Here is a 6,535-nt window from a genome sequence, read left to right as displayed (position 1 = left end):
AAGAAACTAACACAATTTTCCTTCAAGATGTGTGCTGTAAATTTGTCTTTTATCAAGGTGATAACGCTGCCACTGAATGACCTTTTTCTTTTATGTTGCTCCATTTTGGGAGCATTAGCGACCAAATCCAAGGACCTTTTCTGCGACTGCGAGGATGTCCTTGATCTTGTTTTGGGCTGAGGTGGAGGAGGATGATGACGAGAATTCTGTTTTCCCGGTGCTGATGAAGATGGAGGAGGAGGAGGAGGAGTCTCTTTTCTCGGGGCTGATGAAGATGGAGTCGGACGAGGAGAAATAGGAGACCTCTGTCTTCTCAGGGGTGATGGCTCTGGATCAGGAGGGGAGTGATCTCTGTTGGGAGATGGTGAGTGATCATCACGGGTGGGCGAAGACTCATAGTGTCCTCATCATTAGAGGACAATTGATGGTCAAACTTAATGAAGCGCTTGCGCTAGGTGACTTGAGAGCCCTTGTTTTGACCAAGTTTTGGCCTGTCTTTTGCTACGGGGTACTCAATGGGTATCTTGTTATACTTCTTATCAAGTATTCTATCAATGGTGATGTGCGCGTACCCTAGTAGAATTGGGCGGCCATTAATTATCCCGTCTCCCGTAGGCTAGGCCTGGCCGAGCGCCACCTTGTCCTTTATCTATTCTCGATGGATGTACAACCTGACATTGATGGGTTCAGTGATGTCGTCCACCGGATGAGGCACATTCGCCTCTTCTTCATCGAGCGGGGTCAATCCACAGCTACTGCGACCCCTAAACTGTGGGCTAAAGGCACTAGGAGTAGGGTTTTGTGGTACTACTGACCCCTTGGACAGCAAAATTTGCTCGACTCGTGCTTCAACGGTCGCCTCAATTCGTGCTTCCATTCTATCTTCCATCTCTTTTAGTCTTCTCAAATACTCTGCCTCATGTTCCGCTCTACCCCTCGAGCGGCTCTAGTAAGTGTTAGATTCTTGGAGGAATGCTAGTTTCCAAGGAACAACATCGGTTCCTCTAGTGCGACCAGGGTGCTCCTTGGTTCCAATTGCTTGGGTGAGCACGTCTTTCTCCCTATTAGAAGTGCGAGTCCCTCACCTCACCTCCTTAGTTACCTGGGAGATCCTCTAGATGAGTTCGCTCATGGGTTGATTTGAGGAGCTAAAGCTCCCATCCTCGGCGTGCCATACATTTCTCCCCATACAGTATAATACCAATCTGGGCTCCCAATCAGCAATCTCAACCTAAATGCCTTCCTCAGCAAGGCGATCCATCTTTTGAAGTTCTGCTTCAAATTCTGGCATCTTTTTGGCGTAGCCACGAGAGCCAAGATGATGAGGATTCATCGCTTTCTGCGAATTCTCCTTATTCTTCCTACTCAGCTCTAAGTACTCCTTGGATAACCTATATTCCTTGAAAGCTTGCCAGAAGTCCTTCTACTTGCTAAACTGTCCACCATCGAAATCTGGCTCTTTATTTTGGAGGACAAAATTCTTGTACAATGTCCCCTTGAAATTCTTGAAGCATGTCCCCATGATTTGTTTTGCTTTTTTCTTGACTAACTCCCTGTCATACTCGGTTGGGAAAGTGAAATACTCTAGGATCTTGATATCCCATATGTAATCCTTCTCGCTTTCGGGAACCCTCCACCGATCATCATCTTTCCCAATCCACTTCCTGTACTTAATCAGGATGAAGTCCCTAACAATTAACTCGAGGATAGTCATGTATTTGGTCAAAGCTATAGGTGGTGAGAGTGGATCCCTGAATTCATCGAACTCAGTAATGTGCTAGTGTGCATTCCTACCAACAGGAATCTTTGACACGCCTCACTTGGATCTGGCCTTCCTGCTACCCGAACCCTCTAGCTCCTCGGCCGTCGTAGGCTCCTGCTAGAGACACCAAGTAAGCTATGACCCTCTCAATTGATTAGCGTGTGTGGCTACATAGTGACATGATACCAAAGTTACCTGACCATCTTGGTCATTTTGACCTAGATCGAGCAGGCTAGATGGGGTCCATGGTTGCTCATTCTCATCGACCTAATTGACACTTCACCGTTTGTTGGATCATGCGGCTCTCCCATCCCAACGATATCAGCCGCTTCTTGTTGCCGATTAGTTATTCGACGATGGGGTAATAGGCGATGGTGAGTCATGGCTGTGACACGATCGTGGTTAGTTTTGGCCATAGACAACTACTAATAGCCTATGTTCATATATATATATATAATATGTTTAATGCAAAGTCTAATAATAAGTCCACATACAACAAAGTCAAATAATAGCATATGTTCACCTAGAACAAATTCATTGTTTGATTGACCACATACAACAAAGTCCACCTACTGTTCTACGAAACTAAGCCTACATCAACTTCAAAATAAGAAAAGCGATGACCATAGCCATAAATAAAAGCATGACATCTTTCCAAGACTAAGGAGCAATTCTCCTAATCTTCACATCTCCAGCGGGTGGCTTCTCTTCGATCTCTAGTGCCAGCGGATGGCCATGGTTTGCATTCATTGGACCATAGTAGGCCGGTTGCCCATGGTTTGCAAGGTAGGCCGGATGACTATAGTAGGCCCTCAAAGCTTCAGCTTCTATGTTGTATTTTTTATGCAAATTACCAGGGTAGCGATTGACTTGAGCATAGCAATCTTCCCAGGTTTGATAAATCCCAAGCATGTGACCAACATGCACTACATACCATGCCATGGTTGCCTATACATTTAAGTAAATTAGGCATGTGGTAAGTGGTAATGGTAACTCACTGAACAAGAGTTATTATTCAAGTTATATGGCCAAACTAAACCTATTTAATGTTCTTTATCCTTGACATTCCAAACTAAATCTATTTAAGCAAGAGCAGACATTCTTATCTAACTCTTACACAAACAGAAAACTCCCTACCATCACAAATAAGATGTCCACAGTCATTAATGTGTACCTTTGACTGCTAGTTTCCATTGCTTGTAATAATTACAAAGTATAGAGATATCATAACATTATGCAACTACTATTTGAGATAAATATGCTCATATCATTGTCACATATTCAATCTAACTATGTCAAGAGGTGTTGATGATCAATGTTTAAATACTTAGACTGCACACAGCGCAAAAGGTCACTTAGCTGTGACTCGAGGGAATAACTTGTTGCGACAACATGCAAATAACACCAATGGTTCTTAAATAGTTTAGGGCCATGATTACTAGGTCCTCTCTAAATCAGTAGGTAGCATAATCTCTTTAGGGAAAAACTATCTAGTTTATGTAACAACATATACATATAAGGATAGCTAAACCAAGGAGTAACAACATGTAACTCAATCGAATAGGAATCGGCTGCTATTGGGAAGACAACAACTGTGGGGCATTTCATCTAACACTTAGCGGGCAGTGAGCCATGCACTCACCATGGGGTTGGGAAAGTAGCTGTCCGCGCAAGCACCTAAAGGCCTCGGTGGTGCTCCAGTGTTGGGCGGTGGATGGCATGGGGAGTGCTCCGGCGTGGGGCGGTGCACGGGCATTGGTGTCGAAGAAGAGCAGCGTGGGCCTAGGAACGGTGGCGTGGGGGGGGGGGGTGGATGGTTGCTCCAGCGTGGGGCGGTGCACGGGCATCGGCGTCGAAGAAGAGGAGCGCGGGGCTAGGAACAACGGCACAAGGGGCGGTGGATGAGTGCTCTGGCATGTGGCGGTGCACGGGCGTCGGCGTCGAAGAAGAGGAGCGCGGGGAACAGTTGGCGTGGGGTTGAAATTTGGATAATTTCAACCCGTGGAGGCCTTTTATACTAGACTGCATCACTACCGGTTCTAATTAGAAACTGACAGTGATGGTGGTACATCACTGCCGGTTGTAAGTTGGAACCGACAGTGATGGTGATACATCACTGCCGGTTGTAAGTAGGAACCGGCAGTGATTTCCGTGTAGCGGTTACAACATAAGTAACTTATCTTTTCCACTTCTTTCGAATACCTCCTATTGGCTCAACAGTTAAGACCCCGCAACTTAGCCCCCGATACCCGTGTTCGAATCCCAAGCGGCCCAATTTTTCTGGTTTATTTTTATAATTTATTAAGCGGTCTAAAGGTCAAAAAGATAAAATAAATGTGTTGCATCCCTAAATCGAATCGAAGCCTACAAGTTCTAGAGTAGCGCACAAACCATTGAGCTATCACCTAATTTTAGAAAGTTTGAAGGAATTTATTCCTTTGAGTGATTATCTATCACTGCTTTGCGCATAGGCCCTTCAACTCCCCGGCCACGCTGGTCGGGCGGTTCCCATGAAGAGCCGCTGTTTTACCCGGTCCTTCAGTTCCCCACAAAGAGACGCCATGTTTACCGAGGAGTCCATCAGCTGGTCGCGTTGGTTCCCAACACAGGCGTGCTCCGTCTTCTGAGGGGTGTGAGTTATTGCACCGTGATCAGTTCCACCCACCGACATGCCTATATATAAGCCAGGCCCCCATGGCATAGCCGACCATCGTTGCACCACCGCGCATCAAGAAAGCGAAGCACCCTTCCCACGCACACCTCGCCCTGGCCCTTGACCTGCGCGCCACAATGCCGTGCCACTTGAAGACAACATGGGCGATGCTAAACCCGTCACCCCCCGATGCCATCTCCACCAACGCAGTCGTCCAAATCAGACCTCAAGGTGAACCTCTAGGACGATTCAGACCATGAGACCGCATCGGAGGAGGAACCGGAACCTCTTCTGGTGGAGGAGTTCGTCTTCAACTCGTTGGAGATGGCTCGGAAGGAGGAGGAGGACCGGCACCTCCACGCCATCACACAGAAGGAGACCAACGACTACATCCTAAAGCGCATCGTTGAGATCTCCAAGGAGGAGGAGCGTCGCCGTGAGGAGGAGGAGACCGAGCGGTGTCTCACGATGGACGCAGAACGGCACCGGCGCAGGGCTAAGCAATGAAAGAAGCATGAAGAAGAGCACCGGCAGCAGGAGGACGACACATGCGGTAGCACCGGCAGTAATTAGTAGCACTAGTGATTAATCGATGTCTTAGGTCGATGTAATAATTTACTGGTGCTGAAAAAACCGTATTGTCGAATCCTTTGTTTGATCATCATCACCTTGGGTTGATACTTGCATTGCATGACCTCATTTTATTTGCTTACATATTGGATGTTGCATTGTATGACCTCGTTTTGCTTACATCGTCCCTTGGATTGTATGTGGCGATGCATCTTGGTCATTGTCTCGTTGTCATGAAGACCGTAGTATATGATATGCTACGTACCGGAGATCGAGGGGGCCAATAAGACTGTTGCTCTTCTAGACATCACTGCCAGGCCATTCTTTAAACCGGTAGTGATTTCTGTGTAGGGGTTTTAGAATAAGTAACTTATCTTTTCCACTTCTTTCGAATACCTCCTACTGGCTCAACGGTTAAGACCCCGCAACTTAGCCCCTGATACCCGTGTTCGAATCCCGGGCGGTTCAATTTTTTTTGTTTAATTTTATAATTTATTAAGCGGTCTAAAGGTCAAAAGTATAAAATAAATAAACCTTGGCACACATCCTATACTAGCGCAGCGGTTAAGTGTCTGAACTCTGTAGCCCGAGACCTGAGCTCAAACCCGAGGGCTGGCACAATTATTTTTTAATTTTTTATATATCACTGTCAGTTTTCAAAATAAACCGACAGTGATAACAAGCATCACTGTCGGTTTTTTCTCATCACTGCTGGTTTTTTTGAAAGCGATAGTGATGTTTATATATATTAAAAAAAACTTTTATATACTGAATAAATAGAAGCATATGTATTCCTATGTCAAAATGGCTTAAAATTTTTTTTGACAAGCTTGTACACCTAAATTAAGATCCCACATAGGATCTTAGGTTTTTCTAATCATTTTTTTATTAATTATATTTTTCTGTGTGCTGAATGAGACAAAAGAGGGTGAATTTCATCTTGGACCCAATAGATTTTTTCATCCACCTCCACAAAATTCTTATCCCTAGGGCACATTAGATCCTGTGTAAAAGTTTGGCACCATTCCAGATCTTTTCGTGGGTAGACTCAGTTGAACCTATAATTAAATAGTCTTGTTGCGCGGAAATTCAATTAAACCTCAGAAAGTAGCAAACCATCTCCGAAAAATCCCAAACTTGGTGTTTCCTTCACACGTGGCCCGTGCAAGCCTGAGAATAATTTTGAGACCAATACGACACCGGAATGCATATGAACCATAGAAACCTTGATAACCTATGTGTATAGTCATGGTTCGATGAAAGGGCATATGTACCTCTGTGAAGCATGTATACTTCGCCTATGTCGAAATGGCTTGAAAATTTTTTAACAAGCTTGTACACCCAAATTAAGATCCCACACAGGATCTTAGGTTTTTCTAATCATTTTTTAATTATATTTTTCTGTGTGCTGAATGAGATAAAAGAGGGTGAATTTCATCTTGGACCCAATAGATTTTTTCACCCACCTCCACAGAATTCTTATCCCTAGGGCACATTAGATCCTGTGTAAAAGTTTGGCATCATTCTAGATCTTTTCGTAGGTAGACTCA

The sequence above is a fragment of the Miscanthus floridulus genome, chromosome 4 (genome assembly GCF_019320115.1).
Source record: "Miscanthus floridulus cultivar M001 chromosome 4, ASM1932011v1, whole genome shotgun sequence".
Classification (NCBI taxonomy): Eukaryota; Viridiplantae; Streptophyta; class Magnoliopsida; order Poales; family Poaceae; genus Miscanthus; species Miscanthus floridulus.
This window is presented reverse-complemented; position numbering follows the sequence as displayed.